Below are 14156 nucleotides of genomic sequence, written 5' to 3' on the forward strand. Positions count from 1 at the left end.
CCCATCTCTCTGTAATTCAGAACTCACTATCTATTTGAAATTTCCACAGTTATCAGTTCTGTTGTCCTTTTTAAACTGCAAAACATTTTACAACTCTATACCCCAGCCATATGAAGCAAGGCTGCATATTCTGATAAAAGGCATTTCCTCTTGCTGGGAATGTGGAGAAGTTGAATGTGTGATACTTGTTCTCGTAGTGGTCCCCCGCAGCCCACCAGACTCCCTAACGGAAGAACCTCACCTTCTGAGGAGGCTTGGAAAGAGCTGTAATTTGACATGGGAAGCATGAAGGCCACCCATAAATAGCAAAGCAGATTGTCTGGATTCACTCAGAGAAGTTAGAGCTAAATGCATAATTTATAGAACTTGCACAGAAAAAGGTATTTCAAGTTCTATGAAGGTAGCTATCGTGGTTTCTGACAAATTGTTTACATTTATTTTCCTTTAATAGCTATCCATAAAGAAAAGGTACACAGCAGAGTTTCCATAAGCATATGCCATCCTTCTTTTTATGAATTCAAAACACTTCCTTAACCACTTATTGAAGGACTTATCTTCAAAGGTAAAGAAGCCACATGCACATACAGTGGAATAAAAGCATACAAGTATACAAACAAGAATAAAATATCCCACCTCCTTATGAGCGAAATCCTGATTTTCTTGAAACCAAACTCCTATGACTTTAATAGGGGCAGAATTTCATTCACTGCTTCTGCTCCTCTGCCCTGTCTCATCTCCTTCTTATCAGTCAGGTACTCCTTGCCATACAAGCTTTGCTCTGTGACCACAGCTGTTTCTCTCTTCAGCAGCACTGAGTTATTGCATTGCACTGCCTTACTTCCATGCCATATTAAGACTCTTCCCAAAGAGACACCATCATCAGACTCTGGCAGGTTTATAGGTCCTGCCAAGCAGGGATGGAAAGATGAATAAAAGGAGTAAGTTTGCTTCCAGGATGGTAACTTCTCAAAAAAGAGAAAGAGAGCCTGAATACAGCAAGTGTTTACTTTTGCCCTCATCGCCCCTCCTTCTGGTTTCTTCAATTTCAGTCAAACAGGACCAAGCCATATATATTTGTCCGTGTTTGTGCTTACACCTTTGGGCCTCCTCAGACCTGTAAGGTGTAATTTCCCATTCCTCCATCCTCAGCTGATGGCCTGACTGCAAAGGTTCATTGCTGGATGGGGAGAACTCTCTGAATGATCCTAAGACACCTCATTATTTCTAGTCACCACAGAAACATGGATAAACAGGCAGATATCAGTTGGGAGACTCTAGGGAAAAGGAATAAGCATTTTTGGTAGATAACCTTTCCTCTGCCACATTTCTGCAGTAGCACTTTTAAATATCTGCTGCATCCCACCACCTTGTATTGTGATACTGTCATAACTCATCAGCGATGCTTGGGCAGTGTTTGTATAGTGAACCTCTAAGGAATAACTTGATTTCTCAGGAAGGGAAAATGGTGATTCACTAGCTTGCATTTTCCCTTTTAACACTAATTCTTAGTCTGATATCTCAGGACGATGTGCAGAGCAACAAATTGCAGAGGGTTCTGTCTTCCAGATAAGATGTAAAATCGAGAGTCTGCTACTTACAGTCACTGAACATGCTATGCCACTTTTCTGCAAGGTCTATTATTTCCTCTACTGTGGTCAAATCCCAGCTGTGAAGCTCACATTCTGCCTATCTGTTTTCTCCTTAAAATTAAATTGGATAGGATGGTTTTCATTTCCTGTCCCCACACTTCTTGTATTGTATGGCTACAGGCAGTTGAACAACCACAGTGTTTCACCCTCAAGGTGCCTGTATCTCAGTAACAGCTGAAATAATCCTCTTATGAAAAGATTTACCTGACTCACAGGAATGTTGTGAAGTTTAAGCCTTTATTTGAAAGGGGTTGAGATAAGAGGCACCATGGGATGAGCTGTGTATTTACAAGGAAGTCACAAATTTTCTATGCAAGTAATACATAGGATCATTTTTAGAGATTTCAGTTTCCTTCATCATTTTTGGGGAGGAGGAAGTTGGTTTTGATTATCCAAAATAAAAGTTGAAAGGTCTTTCCAGACAGGAAAGAAAAACCAACCACAGTGTTTTCCTTTAAGAAAATAGCTCTCTGACAGGCAGAATCTCTACAGGATGCATAAAAGCTGTTGTTAAGGATGGCCATCATATTAATGCACTTTCAGGTCTTTTCCTGCAGCCACTTTGAAGACAAGTGACTCAGCTGTATTTCTTTCTATTCAGCAGAACTGGTGCTTGCTTTGAATATCAAACTTAGATAAAAAGGAAACACAGAGAGATCTCTGTCAGCTATCACACAGTCAGTGCAATTCCTGATGAAAATGCTGGCAGATTCCTAGTGTCATTGGCACCTTGCACTTTCATTCCTATCTCCTTAATTTTTGCAGATCTGGAGACGTGCCATCTGGAAAAAAAAAAAAAAAAACCTCTTGAAAGGAAACAAGGGAATGTGCTTAAAATGAGGTGTTAACATTGATTTCAACAAGCTTAGTAAAGACAGGGCACGGTTAGATGTTATTCCGTGCAGTCCTGACAGAGGGAGACAGTAGAGACATATTTTGTTATTACATTAGAGGATCATCTGCTTTGGAAGGTAATGGTTATTGTTAGTCATTGTTTCAAAAATTCAAAAATTAAATATACAGACAGAAGTAAAGGGAAGTAATACAATGTACAGAGTGCTCCTTAGGATGGTTTGAACTAGGTGATATAAATCAAGCCAGGCAGTCTCACGAGTAATGTTAGGAATTACCTTGAGAATCCTCCAGTCTATTTTAGTCATACAGTGTTTGTAGCAACTGAATGCTTTATAGTTGATGGGGTTTGTCAAGTACTTCCTGTGAAAGTAGGCATATGTACTGTAGAGAGAAAATTAAGTACAGTCTATTCTTTCCTTTTCAGGAGAATTTCCCAACTTGCACTTTAATGAGACAACAAAAAAAAAAAATCTTTCTTTTTAAAGTCTCCTTGTAAAGCCTTAATTTTATTTTTCAAAAGTAAATATACTAACTATGGGCTGGCCTCAAACCATAATTTACAAATGTTATATATTAACCAGGTGTTTATTTGTGCTATCTTATCCCCTTCTTCCCTGGATATTTGAGGATTAGTGTATGTTATGGGCAAGATCAAAGAGATCAATTTACAGTTTGTGAGCTTTATCAGGGCATTATTTGATTTTTGAAAACACAACACAGCTGTCCATGTATGCAAAAATCTACTCACCTAATGATATATAAAGAAAAGACTTCTAGGGACTCTTTTGTTTGATAGAATTCACTCCCTCACACAAAAATCAATTAAGAGGAAAATGCAACTGGACTGTGTATGTGTATTTTTTTTTAAATCGATAGAGCCTCATGTCTTCAAATTCTATTGAAGTAGGTTTACAAAGCTCTTTTGTTCTCACCTGTCTCTACAAAAAATCATTCATGGCATCCTGGATCTCAGCTCATAGAGAATGCCTGAATCCAAAAGGTAAAGCACTCCATCCCCAGGGAGGGCGCCAGCTGTCTCATTGATTCAGCACGACTCTTGGCTGATACTGAAGTAGCACTGGCATAATTTCCAGAGAGAGGTGTATAATGAGATAGCACCATGTTAACCATTACCAGGGAGAAGCAGAACATCTGGTCTGGAACAAAAGAGGAGTCCAGAGCTGAGCTATCAGCATCAAAGCATGAATTTGTGGGGCAGCATATGCCAGGATTCGCTGCCTAGAAGCAACAGATTCAGGGATGATATGGGATGTAAAAATAAGAGTAAAAATAATAGTCAGAAAACTGTTTTTATTATGCATTTCTTTATTAGAAGTTACATTCTTGCTAACTTAAAAAATTACTGCTAAACTTCCCGCACTCTGATGAAAGCAAGGATACAAGGATATTCTGAATATTCAGAATAAGACCTACTTTGTCTTAGCTGCCACTCTGACTTAATCTCACTAAAACCTCAGCTTTGTGCAATATTTTCTACCCTTCACAGGTTCAGATTATATAGCCAGTGTATGCAAATGCCAGGGAGCACCCAGCCTGCAGGCTATGAACAAGCACCTTGTGCACATCTCCCACAGTCTGGAGCGCCGAGCATGGAAACAGTGAAAATTCTTCACCAACAATTGGTGGAGATCGTGGGGAATGTTTTAAGAACAGGGACAGAGGGAGAGGAGAGGAAGGAAGCCATAGCAGGCAGCCCCTGCTAGCAGGTGCATTCACACCAGGTTCTGGCTCTGTTCTCCACTGACTCAATGAAATCCCTGTCTATATCAGCAAGACGCTGGCAGTTCTTGCAATGGTGTAAAAATGCTGCAGTGTATTTCTGAATTCTGTTTGTTGGGTTGATACTTTTAGGAAATCTTGGGTTTAGATTTGCAAAAGAAAAGGGGAGGAGAAGTGTCTTCCTATCATTTAGAAGAAACAAAATGGTCTCTACATCAGCTTCCAGAGCACAGCTTTCTCACTGTCTGCACTATCGAGTATCTGAGTGAACATATGGTACCTTCGCAGCTCTGTTATCATCATTCTGGACGTCTTCCTTGTCGGGCTGAGTTATATCTTAGAGAACCGACCCTAGGGTACCTGGTCAAGTACCGTTGGTGCTGCATCCACGTGGCAGGCATTTCACAGTGAAATTCATCATTTTCTCTGGCATTCATAGTGCGGGTGACTCTCTGTCCAAGAGTTTTTCTGTTTGTTAGTGGGGGGGAGCAGGCCAAGCTTCCTGGCATAGCTGCCTCACAACTACTTTAGGATTAACTGCCTTTGACTATCAAAACTTCTTATTTGTTGGCACTAAGCCTTTTGCCCTTTTTCCTGTTCATCTCTGAACTGGGATCCTTGCAAAGCATTATGAGGTCCATTGCAACTTTCTTACAATGCTAAATAAGGATCGGTTAAATCTGCCAGGGGCTTTCTATCAATATCTCTACCGATATGCCTGCTTGTCCATTAGGCTGTTCATATCACGAATTTGGTGTGATATGCTTTAACTGACGTAGCAAAGGGAAACATTATTGATACATAAGATTCCCATGACTCCTCTCAACCCTAATCAGGACTCCCAGAACTCCCATATTCCACATTGCAAGGAGTCATAAACACACAACAGTATGTTATTATCTCCTAAAACAGAATGCTAACCCTTACCCTTTTTCTCCTCTTCTGTTCACAGATTACTCCAGGTAGTTTTCTACTCCAAACTGCCCACTGCTCCTTCTCTAGTCCCCCATCTGCCTCCTCAGAGCAATACCTCATATCCTTTCCTCCTCATCGTCTTCTGTCATACTTCTGAACTCCAGAATATTGTGGGAGGTAGGTAGAGTATAGTGAGGGAGGTATTTCCCCCGATCTTATCTCAACTGGGATATTTCCGGGGTGTGCCTCCACAGCCAGGAGCTGCAAAATACTCCCAAATGCTAAGGTAATAATAAAGCCAGAAAAAAAAAAAAAAAAAAAAAAAGCCACTGCATTAGAGCAGACTGTGTAGAAGGGCTCTTTACAGACCCATCTGTATGAATGCAAGCGGCTGATCCATTTCTCTATAACACTCCTGAAATCAGTCGTCTGACAAGTTACTGTGGGGGGAGAAATAACATGTCATCAAAATGAACTCTTTGAGTATTTCCATTTTGGTACAGAGAACATTTGATAAAAAGAGGCACTTGTTGTCTCTTCCTTAAACATAGTCTTCTGGCTCTTTTGTTCAAGCCACTAAAAGCTAGCTAGAATATGCACAGGGAGTAAATTCTTCACAGGCAGGCATCTGGATCAGTATATTGAAATTGACTCTATTTTTAGGCAACTGATGCTAGCTTCCCTATGAAACTGCATATTTGTAGTCTGCAGACTTTCTGAAGTGGATTCTTGCCATAAATTGATTGTAAGTCATTTTGAGTGCATGGGAGGAAGGGCCTGCTCCAAAGTCTATTGAAAATATATTAGAGTCTTTCTATTGATTTGAAAAGCTGAAGATCAAGCCAACAAGGATTCATTCTGTCCATGTAAAATATGGGCAATTTGCATTAGAAATGCAACATAAATGTATTTCTTATACAAAACTCAGCTGAACAACACACTTCACTGCCTATCTAGCAAATGCCACAGCTGGAAATATTGTTCTCTCTTTTATATCTTTATACTTTTTTATCCAAGTAGTTAACCAGATATTTGGGATTTTCTCGATTGTTTTGTTAAGGGAATAAATTGATGAGAGAGTCTGTGATTGCTGTGATACAACCCCCTTTCTTTACAAGGAATGGGCATAAATCCCTGATACAGCAGGAACAAGCAAAAGAATGTAATTTTGTTTTTCAGATTCCTAAATCTGCCTTTTTAACCATCATTCTGCTCCCAAAACTATTTCTTTTTCCTTCAGCTTTCCTTCAGAGTCATTCCACAGTTATTTCTCTGTCCCTTGTTTTTACTGTTCCTTTCTGCTTATTCTTTTCATAACCCAGTAGCTTTGAGTAGAACAGATATTCCCAATCCAAATGGGAGAAAATAATTAATTAATTAATAGCTACTCTCACTTAACTACTCTCATTTACATTAAGAAACAGCGATTGTCATGCCCAGTAATTTCAGTGAGATCTGTGACTATCTTCACACCAAAATTTCAGGTCTATGATTAAGTTACAACAGACAGTTACCTTGCACTAGCTGCTCCACAATGAGTGTCCAAATGTCCATGCTCTTAGATCATATCAAATATATAGGAAATTCATTTACCTATGTAAATGAATACATTTACATAAATTAATACATTTACACAGGTAAATGTCCCCAAAGAGCGTCATCCAAATCAAATAAATTTCATATTGACCCATCTGATGTTCAGTCCACTGAGTGTCACAAAAGGCTATAGATCTGTAGGTTCACACAGGTTCAAACGAGAAGGGCATATGGCTTTTAAACCTCTTCAAGAAAAAATTCAGCTACGAACTAAGCCCCTTCTCATTTTGCAAACTTTTATTATTTTGTATGATCATACATTGTGGAGAAACTGATATATATAGTAAATCATTATCTTTTAGTAACGAACCCTTATGACAGGAGAAACTCAACATCCAGTGTGATACTGTTATATCATTTTTTTCACTCAACTTCAAATGTTTTTATTTCTTAAATTTGGGAACACATGTGAAGTCATTCCATATTCACAGAAAATATTTTAAAAAATAGGTGTGGTATATGATCTTGAAGGGAGACTGGGAGTAGAGATTCCTCGGTTTTATTCCAGGGTCACCCACCTATTTACCCAGAGTTTCAAAACTATTTATACTCTAACTTTTGGTCTTCTATCACAACCCGGAGAATATTATTCAGTAGAATTATGAATTCCCATTAATTTATGAATTCTGTTTCTCACTGTAACTTTCAAAGCAGAATATTTTTATGCAAAAAACAGATTCTGTCTGAGAGAGAGAGAAATAGGTCCTCATGTGGCTTCTCCCCAGCAAGGGAAGCCACTGCCTGAGCCATTAACTCTTAACAACTTCAAGTGGCAAGTTAAAAAAGGGATAGAGAATACAAACACCACAGAGGAAGGAAAAGAAATATTTGAAAATGGGTTATAAAAGCAACACTAATAGAAGCAGCAAAAAAAACCCTAAAACAGGAAAAAGGGTCTGGCAGAGAAAAAGCCCAGAAGTCCTGAGAAAAGACATTAAGGACCCTTCAGAAAGTTCCTAAAGGGTGGAATTTGTGTCAGTTGTTCATCAGTTCTGTTGTACATCTACAGATCTACTTTGTTTTCCATTTATTTCATTATAGGTATGCTTAAGCTCCTTTGCAAAGGCTAAACGTGTTTAGCTGCAGCCGTCGCTGAGCTCTGCAGAGTTAAATAAGAGCAACCTCAGGAGAGCTCTTCTTCTGGGCCTCGATGAAACCAAACCTGCTTTAACAGAATGTGCGTGAGCACAGCCACGTTCAATTGTCTTTTGAATCATATTGGTACAAAAGGCGATGGTGCTCTATGCCAGTTTTCTGTTCCACCCCCCTGCACACACACTGTTTTAAAAAAAGCTATTTACATCAGAAATAAAAAATTTCGACACTGTGGTCATAGGAAAAACTATTGACGTTAATGAAAGGAAACCCACACCATGTTCAGTTTTCTGTATGAATTTTACTTTTCCTCTTATTTGGTGCATTTGCCATACTTTATCAAGATAAACAGTTATAAACATGTACAAAATCTATTCGCTCAGGTCTTCTACTCCCTGATAAAAGGCTCACATTTAAACCACTATATGAAAGTTGCTCTCCCCATATTTTCTCTGTAGCTTCAGAGAAGAAAGCGATTTAATTATCTGTTCTACTATGCTGACATGGAAGCACAAAAAACAGGAAGCAGCTTCTGAGGGGCTTAATTTTCCCCAAACATTCAGCACTTAACTCAAATTTGTGAACCCCACTCCCAGCACCAGTCCTGTTACAGATCTGGGTCTATGAGCCAAAATATATGTAAGAAGCTAGGTCATGCAGAAGTCTGGGATGCAGCAAGGGACTGAAACTTTTTCCCTCAAATGGCTTGTTCCCTTCTAGTGCATCTGGAATGGCCCCAAGGTCCCAAACACTAGCTATTGGTATAATGAATAACCCTTCTACTAAAAATTGCTACAGGCACACACAGCAGCAGTAACAAGGATAAGTGGGAGGACTAAGCTAGCTGATAACACTTGGTAAACTATTAACCAGCCTACACATCAGCCTGAAAGGTTTGTATGTGGATATATTAATCTTTTCTGTAAACATACAGAGGACAATTATGAACATGGTAGCTTAAACTGCCAGTGTTAATAGACTGCTGACCCAACACAATTACTACAGCACAGCTCCCACAGAACTATGTCCTTTCTGCTGAGAAGGACATCCTAGTTGGGTCTTCATATCCCGCAGAAACTGGATGGGAAAGATGAAAATCAGCTGTGCAGAAAAAAAAAAAATAAGGGACTGTTTGTTTATAAACATATGTATATAATTGGTGTTTGGTTCCTACTGAGAAATATCATCAATATCACAGAAAAGGTCTTCATGACACCTAATCCAGAGGATTATCTTGGAGACTATGGGACCTGCCCTCATGCAAATCCAGTGACTCCAGCAGGCAGCATGCATGGAGGCTGCCGTTTGTTGGAGACTGTTGCAGTAGCAGCTTCACAGTCCCAATCAGTGGCCCCAGGCTGAAAAGCAGATTTCCCCTCCACGAACCATCCATATTCCATCCACCCAAAGCCCAAATACATCTGTCCCCAGTTTCTGTGGTTATTCTGTCTTAAATGGTTGCATGATGTTTCTGGTGGCTGCAAAAAAGGTCTCTGTTCCACCCCAGAAGTATACACATTTCAATTCTAAGAAATGTTATTCCTCTTTATATCAAAGCACTTGGCTTCCTTTTGCAATAAAAGGTGCTATATAAGGTAAGATATGACAATCTGAGCAATAAAACAAGAAATCATAATCTCTCCATTCTGGGCACAGAGAGAAGTTTATTGAGGCATTGGTTTACTGTAGTACGTTATCAAATTGTGATAAAGCAGATAGAAACGGAATGGAAATGGCAATGTTATTAAACTAATTGTATCTGCAAGGATATTAATTTAATTTATCTCACTTGATTATTATTGCCATCACGCTCAAATGCAAATGCTGAAGTGCACGTTAAATAGATGATTGAATTTAGTTGGGGGGGGGGAATAAAGGATTAAAAATGATAAATGCTGCTTCATTACATGAGTTTGGAAAAGAAAATCTTTCTCGTAAGTGATCCTTCAATATCCTTCTCATTTTCTAGTCTTCTTGCTAGGAACTTTTAAAGCTCCCACTTAGCTATAAAGAGAACTAATGTCCACAGTTTTACTTTACTGGACATGAACATGGTTGCTTGATATTAAAACTTAATTCTGTGGTGTTTCAGCAGATGTTCAGAAGTATTGAAATCTGAAGACATAGTGGCCTCAAAGAGAAATGTGAATGGTGGTTCTTCAGACTACAAAGAAATAATATGTTCTAATTAGTTTTTAAAATTCTATTACATTATTGTGGAGCTCACATACTAGAGAAAGCACTGAAATTTGAAACACATGGTTGCTGTTCCATATTTCCATTTCAGTGTATGGGATTCTTTTTTTAGATATCACCTTTCTTTACAGAAAAGGTTAGGGTTTTGTTACGTCTCTTATACTGCACATATTTAAAAGCCTATATCCAAAAGCTAGCACAGTAAGCCAGGGTATTCTAATGGGTTAAAAGCTGGTTGAATAGGTTGAAATTTGGTCCTATTTTAAAGAAATGGCAAAATTCCAGGATGTCACCTAAGGCGTAAGTACTGGAAACAGAGATTGCTGTTCTCAACCTGCCTGAGGATATATCTACAACATATACGACAGTTTCAAGTCACTTGCTTAGGGTAATTTAATCTTAAAAAGACCATTTAGTTAGAATGACTGTGGTGCTCCCGGTATCCAAGTAAGCTTGTTCAGAGCATGGTGCTCTGGAGATGTAACCGGAGACTTGCAGTGCAGCCTTCAGTCATCTGTCTGCTTACCCTCCTTGTACCTCAGTTTTCTTATCAACAGAAGCAAGGATAGATGTGAGAATTGAGCCCTAAAATATGAGGGATAATTAATCTTTATGAAGTATTATGAAATTCTTAAATGAAGAGAACTGACAGACCCACATAGCAAGAAACAAAAGTCAGACGCTTTATTCGGTGAATTCACTCTCCTAGCTCAATTTTAGCTTTCTCTTTTTTCTTCCTTGCCCCATCTCCTCTCATCCCTGCCAAAGTAGTTCCACAAATTATAATACCATAAGAACAGTCCACTGATATATTTCCTCACACTGTACTAAAATATTCTATTTTTTTAGGAGACTCAAAATGGAAAACACCTGCCATAACTACACCAATGTCATGCAAAAGAAACTGGAGTCATCCTCGGAGCCAACTGCATAATACAAACAAGCAACAGAATGGATGGGTTCCTATGGATGTGTGTCTCATCATTGGATTCTCCCATATCTAATCAGGACGATGCTCACACTGCAGCCTTTACTCAGGGCAAGAAGAGGACACTTCTTTCTGTCTCAGCTGCCAGCTGTCTATTTCATAAAGCATATGGAAATTTATCTTTAAGATTACTGTTTTTCTCTCAGACTGGTTGGGAATAGGCAACAAAATTCAGTATTTATAAGAAGAAAAGGAAGCAGTCAAATATACGTGAATCCACATACATGTTAACCCAGCAATGATTCCATTAGGCTCCTTTCTTTAGGAGACTGAGCTGAAACAGTTTTGAATAACTTCAATAGCACAAAGAAAAAAGGAACAAACATTCAAAACTGTCAGCAGGTTGATTCAATTTTGATAAAATTCAGTCTACAAAGTGTTAGGTCAAGTCTTAAAACATCAGTCCTGCAAAACATTTAACACTCATTTTTAAGCTAACATGTCTAAAATGGACTACATGCTTAAGAGATTTGTTAAGCTACAGTCATACTTTTCCCCAAGAGCTAGGATTCAGATCTTATGAATTTAAAATAATAGCTAAGCTGAGAATAGTCAAGGTTTATTATTATAGCTGTGTGCAGCATGGTAATCAAAACCGTGGAAATGTCTGCAGCTGTACCCATAACATCCCGCCTGAAATGCTTCCTTCACTATTCTAAGCTGAATTGTTGAACTAAGTGGATTGTTGCCTACCATGCAACATACACAGAAATAATAGAGAATAGAAAGCAAAATATCATTTTTGCTGCTGTATCTCCAAGTTAAAAATCATTGTAGGAGCACATGTTGAGTTTTAGTATTAAAACAAAGGTTTTCATATTACAGGTTATTATAGGGAGACTCAAGTGAACAATGTGGCAGATACAGACAATCAAAGTGTCTATTGAGGCATGGAGCTGCAATACAAAAGCAATCAGTGCAGAGAGCAAGGCAGTGACAATACAATTTTAAATCCATTTGATAGGCAAACTATATCAGTTGAAACTTCTCAGGGTGAATGAGTATAAAACTCATTATCAGTATTGCAGCATGTCCCATGGCACCACTTTATTTATTCAGATCAAGACAGGAGAATGTGAGTAAACACAGCATCCCTGCGCTCAAAAAATTCTTTGCAGATAAATTCTTTCCCTGTACTTGTTCTTTGTGCACTTTCCATGAGGCTCTCGTGCAATGTTCCTGCCCACTGTAGGAAAGCAAGCTTTCTATAAAGTACAGGGCATATGCCTGTAAAGCGTGTTTACCATTTAGGATGGTCAGTGAACACATTCAGGGTCATAATGATACTGGAAAATACTGAATCCTTAATCTTGGCTTTTATCATTTAATGTTCTCAGCTGAGTATTTTAGATGTCTGTGAAGCATCACAGACTACTCAGTCATGCTTTTAAATGGTGAGAGTTACTTGGCAGAAAGAGTCTATTCAGCCACAGTATGCGGCAAGGTACTTTGCATCAGGACACAAAATGAATGTTTTTTACCAAGTACTTTTCACATTTCCTTTTTCCCCCAGGGACTATGGTGTTTTCCCATGCAATTTTCAGCCCATTTCAATCCATATCACTGGCCAGCACCTTTGATCCTAATGTAGACAGATCTACTTTCCTCCCATTTGAATGCAAATGAGTCTTATAAATTATCATTCCTGAAACATTTCAAATGCACATGATCAATCACATTTGTACATTTTTCAAGATGGCAAAAACTGCAGAGATCACAGCATCAATGATCACCAGCATTTTGGATGGTGTTTAGGTTTTTGATACCACTGACACCAAACCCAACTACTCCTGAGCTGATACTGACTGAATCAATCCCTTACCATCAATGCATGGGGATCCATAATTTCCAGTGAGCTTTGCATCAAATGCGCATTCAGTAATTACTATTGTTTGCTCTGCTTCGCAGTGGAGTGCTAGTGAAGGATTGGGAATCTGCCTTTTTTCTCATCCTTGCTATAATCTGTGTAACTGTGATAATAGCAATCTAAGCTATCTTGCCCTTTTCATTGTGGAGCAATTTGATTTGAAAGCAATGCCTACTCTCAGGAACAGTAATCTTAGGGAAGAGGTAAAACAGAGAGGTCATTCAGAATACAGAGACTATCAAAAAGGTTTAAATAACGGAATCATTAAGATTCTATAACCTCCTCTCCATGACAAAGATGGTAATGAGAAGAGGAAATAGTATACTATGCAATGTATTCATCAGGAAAATTACTATAATGAAACTTAAGCACAGGAAATAATACAAATGTAGCCTGTTCTTGTTATATTCTAAATACTGACATTTTTCTTTCCTTTTCTGCCTGTCATTGTTACCCTTGTATGAAAATCAAACCATGTTTTCATCTTAAAATACACATTTTGCTCAACACACAATACAGATTTATCTGTACAGAAAATTCTAAGAACAAATATGCAGTCAAGTGATCAGAGCATTTGTTTCTGAGTTTGTATAAAGGGTAAATAAATCTTATACTCAACCTAAATGCAATACTTATCATTCATTAAAGTTATATTCATTAAGGTTTATTAGACATAGGACAGTCTTTGAAAAGCCCCAAAATAACTGTATGTGCAACCTTCTCTTGGACCATTAAGAAAATCATTTTTTATGTTATCAGATATTATTCCTCGAAGACTATAATATCCAATACATTCAGCAAGAAAAATATCTTACAGATTAGTTTATGATTTCTGTACAAAAGAACCAACAAAGAAACTTGTAACAACCTGCCCAGGCAATAAGGCTAGAGCTATCACGGATCAGCCTATTTCAACGGCTAATACTTGAAAGGTAGAGTGCATGACATTCTCTTTTTACAGTGAAAGAATTGTTCTTCATTATTGTACTCTAAGTTAAGAGGTGAGGAGAGAAGTGATTTCTCTCCTCAGATATTCCAAATATGATTCGTGCCGAAAGTGTCAATCAAAATCTAGTCCCAAAACTTTATCGCGAAAGGTGAACATTTTGAAAAACTATGATCAACTTCAAAAAAAAAAAAAAAAAAAGTGCAGCCTTTACTAAAGGAAACACACTAACAATCTTAAAGGCAGCTATCAAAAGAAATAAAGTCACATTAATTCAGTTGCTCATGTGTGATCCAAAAACACTTTAAA

Source organism: Dromaius novaehollandiae, chromosome 2, assembly GCF_036370855.1.
Source record: "Dromaius novaehollandiae isolate bDroNov1 chromosome 2, bDroNov1.hap1, whole genome shotgun sequence".
In the NCBI taxonomy this organism is placed as follows: domain Eukaryota; kingdom Metazoa; phylum Chordata; class Aves; order Casuariiformes; family Dromaiidae; genus Dromaius; species Dromaius novaehollandiae.